Here is an 11,678-nt window from a genome sequence, read left to right as displayed (position 1 = left end):
CTGTTGGAGCTGAGGATGGTCTCCAAAGACAAAAAGTGCTCTCAAGGAAGGTATTGTCAGTACTCTCCAAATTCTCCTGTCTTGTCCTAATTATGAAAATTGGGAGCTTTGAGAAGTTATTTTTTTATAGTTCATTTGTTTTTCAGTTACATCTGACTCTTTGTGATCCCATTTGGGGCTTTCTTGGCAAAGATATTGGAATGGTTTCCCATTCCCTTCTCCATCTCATTTTACAGATGAGGAAACTGAGGCAAACAGGTTAAGTGACTTGCCCAGGGTCACACCAGTAGTATCTGAGGATTTAAGGTCAGGTTCTCACTCTAGGCCCACCACTCTATCCACCATGCCACCCACATGCCCCAGTACAATAATATGTCCTTAAAAGAGGACAGGCACTTGGAGTATAAAAAGCCTATGTAAAAATTGCAGCTTAGGGAGAGGAGAGTGGATAGATATAGTTTACATGTCTGCTGGTAGGTTTAATTGCTTTAAAAAGATCAAGGGCAATTTTTCATCCTCTAACCCTACCTGAAGTAAGGCAAGGATAAAGCAGCCACCAGCAGACAAGTGATACTTAATCAACAAGCATTTATTAAACATTATCTATATTTCAGGACCTATGGTAGGCCCTGGGGATACTAAAACAAAGAATGCAATGATCTCTACTCTTAAGAAGCTTATATTCTAAGCTACTTAAGGACAAATATAATTTCTTTAGTTTGACCAATGAGAATCAGTCAATAATGGGGTATGATTATAATAACAATTAGCATTTATATAGTGCTTTCAATTTTGTAAAGCATTTTTAAAATTTCTTTGATACAAACCAAAGATGAGAAACCACTGGAGGAGGTGACTTTCACACCTTGACATATCACATGTTAGTTTCTGGTAGGTATTCAAATTGCTGATAAAATTCCATGGTCTCTACTGCACTTCTTTATTTGTTATACCTTTTGAGGTTTTTCTTTTCTGCCTCTACCCTTTCTTGATGTGTCTGGTTGCCCTGATCTCTTCCAGGTCCCACTTATGGGGTTTGGGGGGCTCTGGAGAGAACAAAGAAAGACTAATCATAGGTGGAAAATTGAATTTGCTCTTGTCCAAGAGCCACACCTCTGAGATGAACTTTTCCCCACCTTATGGTGACTCTCAATATCTAACTTAGATACTGGGTCTAAGTCTAGATTTAAATCCAGAAGGGATCATAGGCATTTTCTGCTACAGAAGTTCTTAACCTGGGGTCCGCCTCCTCCAAGAGGTTCATAGATTTTACATGGAGGTCTATGAACAAGATGGGGGAATTTTTTTCATCTTTATTTTAGTCACCTTTAACTGACATTCAGCATTTCCTTCAGTGATTTAAAACATTCTGAGAATGGGTCTATAGGCTTCACCAGAGTGCCCAAGGGGTCTGTGTTACATGGAAACAAAACAAAAAACAAACAAACAAAAAACTATTCTTGTCTAGTGGAACCAACCTTTTCATTTTAAGGAAAGGGGTTAAGGCTCAGAGAGGTTATGAGACTTGTCCAAAATCACAAAGGTAAAAAGGTAAGGGAGCCAGTATTCTCCAAGAAGAATCCAAGAAATTTTAAGCAGTATCTGACTTTTATATCTTAGTCGTTGTTGTTTTTTCTCTGACTAGAAAGATGCCTTTGCTAACAGTTTTGTTTCCTGCAACCTGTTTTTTATTATCAGAGACTGCAGATGTCTTTTTTTTCTTTTTGTAATATAGACCCTTGATATTTCCTCATCCTCGCTCTTTGGTGGCTTGCCCTTATATGTGTATACTTTTCAAAGTTTTTCTCTTTTAATATTACCTCATTATAGCTTAACAACAATCAGTGACGTAGTTAGGACCAGAATCATAGTCACCATGTGACAGTTGAAAAAAACTGCACCTCGTGGAAGCTGTGAGGTTTGCACCCCGCCCCCCCAAGGTCAAGGTATAGATCTTCCTTGCCTGAGGTGGCACTAGGACACAGGTCTCCTAACCCCTGTCCAGAGCTCTCTGCAAGTAGACTGGCCAAAGTCAGACCTCAGCCCCGTGCTAGTAGGAATGCTCCATTTTGGGGGTGCATTGATGCTAACAGTTCACTGGATTGGAGGGGCGGCAAAAGACCATGTTTACAGGCAGACCTCTTTCGCTGGAGTCTATTAGACACATTGCTGGATCCTTCTTTCTCCTACAATGATTAAAAATAAAACAAAACAAACAAAAAACAAAGCTGGCTGTAAGGAAAATCTCAGGTACCATAACGACCCGGTAAGCCCCTCTGCAGCATGCCCTAGCCCTCTGTCTCCATACCAACTAGACCTTGTACATGCATCGTGGTTTCCAGGACACAAGACACAGCTCGGCCACTGCAACCTGCTCTCGGGGCTGAGCTGTGTGTGGCTTGGCCCGGTTCCTCCTCGGAGCTCCCACACATTCTTGTCACCACCGGGCGGCAAGCTGGCTGCAGTAGGAGGGAAGAGGAAGGAGGAGGCGGTGGCAGTCAGCGGGACAGACTGGATGAGCGCCCCGCCCCTCCCATCCAAGACTTTGCGGTGGTAGCAGCAGCAGCGGTGGCGGCTGCGGGCGGCTGCGGGCGGCAGCAGCAGCATCTGCAGAGCGCTCAGCCAGCTGGGCGGGACTTCAGTCTGGGAAGAGGGGGAGGTGTGTTTGAGGCGGAGGGGTGGGGGGAGGGTGGGCAGAGCTGGAAGGCGTGGCTCTGAGGCCGGGCTGGCTGAAGAGGAGGAGTCCCCGAGACTGCTGGCTGACTTGAGACTTCAGTGCTTGGGCTGCAATAGGACATTCACACAGCGGCTGCCGCAGCAGCAGCAGCAGCAGCAGCAGCAGAAGCAGCAGCAGCAGCATCCTCTCGCTTCGCTTCGCCTCGCCTCGCTTCCTCCTCTTCTATTCCTCCAGTCCCTCTTCCTCTAACCTCCTCCCTCCCCGGGACCTGAGCTGTCCGTCAGTCCGCAGCTGTGGCAGTGGCGGCAGCGCCCAGGATCTGCGTCCAGGTAAGATACACCTATGTCTAGTCAGATATGTGAGGCTTTTTCCCCAACCCACCTAACCTAGGATCCAAAAAGAGGTCTCCCTAAATGGGAACGAGAAACACCTCCCCCACCAGCCCCCAACACTGACCTCACCCCCTTGCCAGGCCACCTTGGAAGCGGGTGAGAATTGGCCGAGCCGTCAAAGCCCCCACCTGCCAGGCGGTGTCCGAAACCATCAGTAGCTTCCGTGGAGCTGTGTGCCGTGGGTGCTTCTGTTGTCCATCTATTTGCCTGTCTAGGTGAGGGATTCTTTGGGTCCATGAACTGCAGACTTGGACTTTGTCATGCTTAGTATCAGCTTGTCCAGAGCTGTTATTACCTGAGATCGGTAGAGTATGGGGGAGTAGGTAGTGGTACAGGAGGTAAATGAAAGAGGATCTAGGGGAATGAGGGGGGAAGGGTTTGTCTTTTGTTTTTTGTTTGGTTTTTTTTTTAGTTATTTATTTTTAATTTCCTATCTAACTTCATTTAACTTACTTCAAGCTTCACGATGACGGGTAAGTGAATAAGCAGCCCTCTCGTTTTTGTCATCTTCCATGTAATTTGTTAGTACCAGAATAAAAGAAAAATTCTTTACCCCCCCAATGAAAAACGGAGGTGGGAGGTGGGGCTGGCAAAAGGAACAAACATGAAATTTTGAAGTTCAAAATCCAAATAACGTTTTAGCAGGAAATATGGAAAGCACCATCCAATATAGCTGCTCTTTTCTTTCTTTAAATCTTTTTTTTTTAATGATGGTTGTTTCTGGTCTGCAGTGTTGCCTCCCTTCCCCACCCTCCTCTTTTGTTTAAGGATGGAAATTTCAAGAAAGTGTGTGAGGAGGGGTGGGAATGGGGATGTGTGGGCTTGGGAGGAGGGGGCAAGGAGGCAAGGGGAAGGATTCGGAAAGACCATCCCCTGCAAACTGGGAAATCGATTTTCTCCTGACTGGCATCACAGGACTAAAAGGCTTTTGTCAGAAAATAAAAAGCTTTTACCAGCAACAAGCCTATTTGGGATGGTTGCCATGTACCATCTGCTGTGTGCATCCCATCAGAGTACTCTTAGTGTAAAAACCTTAAAAGAGGAAAATATAAAGCGTTATGGTTTTTTTTTTAATTACAAAGGGGAAGAAACAAAAACATTTGAGACAGTTAATTTTTGGCCATGAATTTTTGTTCTTTGAATGTTGAAGGGCTGTAAAATAAAATTGGCTAGCTATAATGCAAGACAAAGGATATAGTTCAGAGATTTGTGTTTGTAAGGCATAGGAGGTGTTCTATAAGAACAATTAATTTGTATTTTAAAATATTTTTCCCAAAAAGACCAGCTGGAGGAGGAAATGACTGCAAACTGAAATAGAGGTTTTCAGCCACAGTGAGGCGGTGGAGAACAAAGCCTTTTTATGTAAGAGAAATTATGCAAAATGTCCCATGCATGGGCAGCAGGTACCAGCCCTAATTAAAGGCAAATCTCCTTTCCTCTGTGATTACACTGTGGGTAATTATAATTTTTTTTTAAATTTGAAATTAGGTTGACAAAAAAAAACCCTTCCTGGTCCCTTTGTAGCATTTATATCTGAGAGGCAGATTACAGCCTTTTATCTGAAGGTACCATGAAACCCTGGTTTTGTTGGGCAGGTGTGTGCATTTTGGAAAGAATATGGTTTCATGAATAGTTGGTGTCTCAATCAACATATATGTTTATGTATAATATTTAATATTACATGTGTACATATATAATATGCATATACTAAAAGGCTTCTTTTTCAAACAAGAATGTTATTTTGATCTGTGTGTTCCTTTAAAAATTACATTTCTGGTGATTTTTATCTAGTCTTCACAGGTTCATTTCTATAAATAAGCATTTGCCCAACAGAATATCATTGTATATTTAGGACCACTAGTGCAAGATTTTTACTATGCCGATTATTTAAATGTCCTATTTTACAGTTTGGCATATTGTGTATTTCCAACAGTTTTTGTGAGAGGTCCCTCCCCTTAAAAAATGGAGAATCTTTTGTTAGACCTTTGCAATCCAAATGGCTTGTTTCAGAAATGAGTTTTCTTTATTCTAACCATTTGAATTTATTCTAACAGTTTAAATTTCTCTAGCCTTTATTATTTCACCTATTACTGTCCCTTTCCTAGTGAAGAATCTGGTTCTTTTTGGTTGCACCTGTGCTGGCTTCTCTTTATGTCTAGACTATGGAATATCAGCCAATAGACCTAGGAGGAGCCTCAGATTCAGGACTTACTCATTCTCTGCAGCAACTCCTTCTTCCCTCCCTGATGAATGACATTCTTACAGCACCTTAAACAGGGTTTGGGAGGAGAGCAAAAAACAAATGTGCTGAGAGAGCATTACCCAATGAAACTGGCACAGTGCTTACTTCATAGGTCACTCCAGAAGGTATTTCAGGAGCCCTAAGATTGTAGCCTGTCTCCTAGTAGTAACTAAACAACTAAACAGCAGGCACATGGAGATCTCAGATCTCAGGGCCAAAACTCCTTGTCTGACAGCAGCAACCAGTAATGTTCTCCTGAGTTAAATGAAGTGTGTGTGTGTGTGTGTGTGTGTGTGTGTGTGTGTGTGTGTGTGTCTTATATATTTTCAGGAAGCTTGAACTCAGTCAGAAACATGTGGCCTGAAATGGAATTTTGGCACAGACCCTTTAAGCCTGCAGGGACAACTTCATTCTTTCACCACTTTTGGTTTAATTCAGTTTTCAAAATTTCTAATTATTACAAGTGAGAAGAAAGAAGGATGCTTTGGGAGACTTTTTTTTCTTTTTGACATGTATTCTTGTGACCCAAATGTGCAATGTTGCATTTGACTAGATTCATGACACACCCTGTTGCTGGTAAAACTTGAGAAATATAATTGGCTGCTGACATTTTAAAAGCAGTTAATACTAATGTAAAAGTCATTGCATTTAGTAAATGTATAAATTGCTATGTCCATGTATTTTCCATATTAGAACTGAAACTGTTTCAGTGATGTTTTTGATTTTTGCATTTACTGATAATAATTCACAATTGTATATCATTTTGAGCATTTTCTTCATAACAAACCTGTGAGGTAGACATCAACATTGAACAACTCACTTATCCCTTCCTGGGCTTCAGTTTCTTCATCTGTAAAAATGAAGAGGATGAGACTTCACTGCTGAGATACATTTCAGATCTAGATCTATGAGTATTAGATATTAATTATTACACTGGTAACCATGGCCTCCAAGAAATCCACCACAAGGGGTTTGCAAAACCTTCTTTTGTCATTGGGTGGATAGTAATGGAGCTCACAGGACTTTTACGGGTGAGAAAATCCAAGTTTGGAGAAGTTAGATGACTTAACCATGATCATACAATTATTAGATATCAGAACTGGGTGAAAGGCAGTGGGTTTATTGAGAGGAACTGGGTTTTAACCCTGGCTCTATTCATTATATATCAGCTACGACTTTTCAAGTCCCTTCACCTCTCCACTTTTTTCATCTATAAAATGGGAACTGGACTGAATTCTGGCTAAGGTTCTTAATAGCTCTAAATCCTGTGATCTTGCAAATCTGAATCCCCTAACTCCAACTCCGGGAACCTTTCCACCAATCCACCCTGTGTCATGTTTCTTCATGGCTCAGGTGATCTAATTCTTCTCAATTCTCTTAATTCTTGCCAGATCAGATTAAAAAATTCCAAATAGCAGTCATAGTAACTCATGGTACCACCACCACAATGAATACTTCATGCCTTAACTACACATTGCAAAACTGGAAATAGACATTTAGGTAAATCACTAGGGAAACATGTGAGCCTTTATAATGATTTTGAAGGTTAAGAAGGTACATAGGTTAAGAAGATCTAAGCACATTAATGAGGTCTTTGAGTCATACCTCTTCGTTTAAGTCACATCACACCTTTTCCATTTCGAGTCCATCCATGCTTGCATAGCTTTGGGGTAGCCGAAATCTGATTGATGACTTCCACAAATCTTTATTAGGCAATTACTATGTACTAGGTACTGTGCTTGGCTCTATGGAGACAAAAACGAAAGGACACCACAACCCCTATAGTCTTCTTGCTCATAGATAGTATTTTTATCCCTTCACTGTATTCTTCTCCCTTCATGCCTGTCCTTTCTACTTGGTATTTAAATGACACTCCTTTTCTAGACCTTTTGTCATGCAGTCTAGCACCTTCTACACATAATACATTCCCCCCCCTTTTTTCACCAATGGCAGCACTATATCCATACCAAATGAGCTATTTATAGCACAGTATTTTTTTATTCACCTAATCATTCAGTATATATTTAAGTATTTAGTATATATATAAGTATATATATATATAATCATTCAGTATGCATATAAGTATTAAGTATTATTCAGTATATATTTATTAAGTCTCCACTGTATGTGTAGTGTTGCATTAAGTGTTACGTGGAGTATTAAGAGTTAAGTGGAAGCTTAATGACATTGCACCAAGTCCTTCAATGAAATTGTGTATCAAGAGCCTACTTGAACTCTAAATGGTACAGGTAGGCATACCTTGTCCAGAGTTGAGTCGCAAATTGGCCTCTTTCCACTTTTCGATTATTATGAGTCCCCAGGAGTGATTTGGTCCCCTTCCTGGACTTCCTTCTCCTGGAACTGTGTGCCCTCTCTTGTGTCTTTTTCACACGCAACTTTTCATTATATGTAATAATAAGAACAATAATAGCTAATTTATATATTGCTTACTATGCTAAGTGCTTTACAATTATTATCTAATTTGATCCTCACAATAGCCCTGGGAAGTAGGTGCTATTATTATCCCTATTTTATAGAAGAGGAAACCGAAGTAGACAGAAGTGAAATGAATTACCCAGGGTCACAGCTAGTAACTTGTAAGACTGAATTTGAACTTGAGTCTTGCTGACTCTAGACCTGGCACTCTATCTACTGTGCCACCCAGCTGCCCTATAAGTCTGAACAGTGAAAGATGCCTTACTCTTAACTCTTTACTTAACAGATGAGAAAAATGAAGTTCAGGGACATGAAATGACAAGAACACAAGCCTCGTAAATAACAAAGCTGGTATGTGGATATAGGCTCTATCTCCTGTACTAGGTAGTAAGATTCTTAAGGGCAAGGTTGTGTGAGACTATAAGCTCCTTGAGAAAAGAAATTGTTTCATCCTCTCTAGCCTTATCCTCCTTGCCTAGTGCAGAGCCTGGTAGATGGGAGCTACTAATTATCTTTTTATCTCATAGCACAGACCCCAGAGAGATTTGTGATCTCATCAATAATGCAGATGTCTGTCCATTTTTTCCATGGCCTCCTCTGAATCTGTGATAAGGGGCCCACCAACATTCTTTTGGTACTGCATAGATACCAATGGGCAGCTAACTGTGTGGCCCTGAGCTGCTAGGTGATGCAGAGGATAGAGAGCAGGACTGGAGTCAGGAAGATGTCAGTTCAAATCCTGCTCAGACACTTACTAGCTGTGAGACCCTGGGCAACTCACTTAACCCTGTTGGTTCAGTTTCCTCATCTGTAAAATGAGATGGAGAAGGAAATTGCAAACCACTTCGGTATCTTTGCCAAGAAAACCCAAAGCGGGGTCACTAAAAGTTGAACACAACTGATACAACTGAACAACGGACACCAATGAAACTTGTGGAAGATTTTGGAGAAACACATAATCCACAGAGGGCACTTAGTGATCACTACCTCACATGGAAAGACGTCATAATATACAAGCCACACGAGGAATAAAAGAAGAAAGAAAACAAAATTTATTAAGTGCTTATCATTCACCAGACACTGTTATGGGGATGCAAACACAAAAAGGTAAACAATCCTTGGCCTACAAGGAGCTTACATTTTAAAAGGAGAGTGGTCACCAGTGGAGGGAGTATTGGATTGGGAAGTACCAAGGATGGTGAGTAAATTTATAGAGCAAGTGATTGATAAATGTTTATTGAATTGTTAACAATAGTTTACATCCTATAAACATGATCCTTTGTGAAGTTAACATGCTAATCTTCCATTAGATGGGCTAAATTTGAGTGCAGAAATGTTTTTTACCACAAAAATCCCAAGAAAATATAATTATAATATTTCTTTTGAAAAATTGTAACAATCTAACAGGTAAATGTCTGCATATTAAATATATATGTATATACATGCATGTGTGTATATGTATTTACATGCTAAACTTGACATTGGGAGAACTATGTTCAAACTACATTACTGATGCTAGCTGTATGATCCTGGGCAAGTCACTTAACCCTTCTGCAACTCAGTTTCCTCATCTCTAAAGTTACTGAAAGTGTAATTGATATTCTCTAAGGTCTCTTCTAGCTGCAAATGTATAAACAAATATGCATGTATACAGATATGTGAAAATATACACATATGTGTGTGTACATATATAGCACGTCTTCTGATTTTTAAAGAGAAAATTGTATTGCCAAGTAAAAAACATTATTAAGTCCTCAATCATATCCACGAGACAAAAATAATGTAAGGATATTGTTATCAATGGCTACATACCTATGCCATTCCAAAATAAAGAAAAGGAACCATGATAAAGTTTCTTTTGAAATTCTCCAAGGATAATCATTCTCCTGAAGTTATTTCAGTCTCATAAAGCAGTTAAGAAACTATAAAGGAATAAGTAAAACTTTACAGTGGCCCTTGACAAGAGAAAGGAGGGGAAGAGAATATGAAAATTGCTCTATTGTTTAAAGCTGAACATGAAAGTAGGAAGATGATACATTCAGAGGAGCACATTTTTTTTTGAGAGGGTGGGGAAGGAAAGAATCTGTTTTGTTTTTCTACCTTAACGTTGTTTTGTTCCCATCCCTCCTCTGCTATTCCAAGGCCTTGAGTGTTTCCTTGTAGAGATTTTTAGAATGCTCATTAAAAGTTGTTCTTCAGGGTAAATTGAAATACGAAAGTGAATTAGATTAGACCAACATTTTTTTATTACAAATAATTTAAAGCAGGCATTTTCCAGGCTTCTCCATTTCGAAAGATAGAATTATTTTCTCTGAAGTAATAACGATATTTTTTACATATAAATGCACACATATTTAATGTATAATATATGTATACATACATGTGCGTATGTATTTCATGTGTATATATGTGCATATGTGTCTGTATGTATTTATTATAGAGGAAGGAGTACCAGATTGGGTCATTAGATTTTAGGCTAATCCCAGATCTGCCACTAATTAGCTAGATGAGATTGGATAAAATATTGTACCTCTCTGAAGCTTGGCTTCCTTCCTAATCAGTATAACGAAGGGGCTGAACTAATTGTTCTCTAAGGCACTTTCTAGTTTTAAAAGTCTATGAATCTATGATATTTGAAAATTTAAGGGGAAAATCTGTAATTGACCCAGACAAAATAAAGTGCATGTTTTCTTCTCTTTAATCTATCATTAGACGTTAAGGGTTTTTACTCATTAAACTCCAGTGTATACCAGTTCCTTCAGGATCATTTAAAGTTCTTTGTTTGGCATTTAAAGCTCTTCCCAACCTGGCCCCATCTTACCTTCTAATCTTCTTATATTCACTCTACATAATCTGCTATCTTGAACGTGACATCTCTGACCTCCATGCCTTTACCTAGGCTGTCCCAACACATCCTTCCCCCCCACACCGAACTCCCTGACCACTACCTCTTAGAGTCCCTTAACTCAAATATGACCTTATATAAGAGTCCTTTCCTGATGTGTGTCTTTCCCCTTGCTCAGCTGCTAGAACCTTCCTGCCTTCCCTTCTAAGGTTGCTGCCCTTCTATTCTGTATGTATTTTGTTTGTGTCTACTTACTTACATTTTTCTCTTCCCTATTAGATTATAATCCCCTTGAAGTTAGGGACTGTTTGTGTCTTTCTTTGTATCACCAATATTGCACATAATAAGAATATAATGAATTCATTTGTTTATTTGTTTAAATTGTAGGTGTCCCAATTAATACAATCATATAAAACTTTAGATTTAATCTATTGATCAAAAATAAACTAGGTATGATAAATCCTTTCTCAATTTTAAAGAATCATAGAGGCTTTGTATGGGTCATTGGATGAAAGCTGTTGAAACCATATAAGAAACATCCTGTGACTGAAAGAATAAGACACACCTCTGGGCTTTTGTATAACCCAGCAATCCAGTTCAGAATTGTTCAGGCATTCCAGTCAAATAGTGGTTTAGTTATAAAGGACTACTGAGAAAGAATTGCCCTTGTATGTATTCCTTTTGTGACACTGTGGAGTCACAGAATTTCAAAGTTGGATGGGACCTTCACCATCTTCAGGTTCCCCTCCCCTGAATTCTAGTGTAATACATACCTGGAGAATTTCATCTATGACAAACCTGGCAAGTGGTTAGGCCAAGCCTTTGCTTGAGAAGAAACTGACTACTTCCCAAAGCAGCCCATTCTTTTTTTTTTTTGATAGTTGTAATTATGAGGAAGATTTTCCTTACATCTAACCTAAATTTGCCTCCCTGCAGCTGACACTCCACGCCCCTTGTTCTGCCCTATGGGGCCAAACAGTCTACTTCCTCTTTCTTATGTTTGCCATTAAAATACTTGAAGGCAGCTATCATGTCCCTTACTCCAAGTTTTCTATTCTTCAACCTAAACATTCCCAGTTCCTTCAA

General features: G+C 39.7%; 1 protein-coding gene across 14 annotated transcripts in view; it reads left to right on the top strand.

The window, feature by feature from the left end:
• The first annotated feature begins 2,717 nt into the window (after positions 1-2,717).
• MAP2 (microtubule associated protein 2) overlaps positions 2,718-11,678 on the top strand; it is a 372,733-nt gene continuing 363,772 nt past the window's right edge. For 5 of the 14 annotated variants that reach the window (XM_078147423.1, XM_078147429.1, XM_021008702.2 and 2 more), the window contains exon 1: positions 2,719-3,006. The gene's annotated coding sequence lies outside the window, so the exon portion shown is untranslated. Of the gene's footprint in view, positions 3,007-11,678 lie in introns of all 14 variants that reach the window. The other 9 variants (XM_078147428.1, XM_021008704.2, XM_078147427.1 and 6 more) reach the window with 5 other exon arrangements.

This window comes from Phascolarctos cinereus, unplaced genomic scaffold (genome assembly GCF_003287225.1).
Source record: "Phascolarctos cinereus isolate Bilbo 61053 unplaced genomic scaffold, phaCin_HiC Scaffold_7;HRSCAF=346, whole genome shotgun sequence".
NCBI lineage: Eukaryota > Metazoa > Chordata > Mammalia > Diprotodontia > Phascolarctidae > Phascolarctos > Phascolarctos cinereus.
Note: the sequence above shows the minus strand (reverse complement) of the source record. Positions and strands in the feature narration are given on the sequence as shown.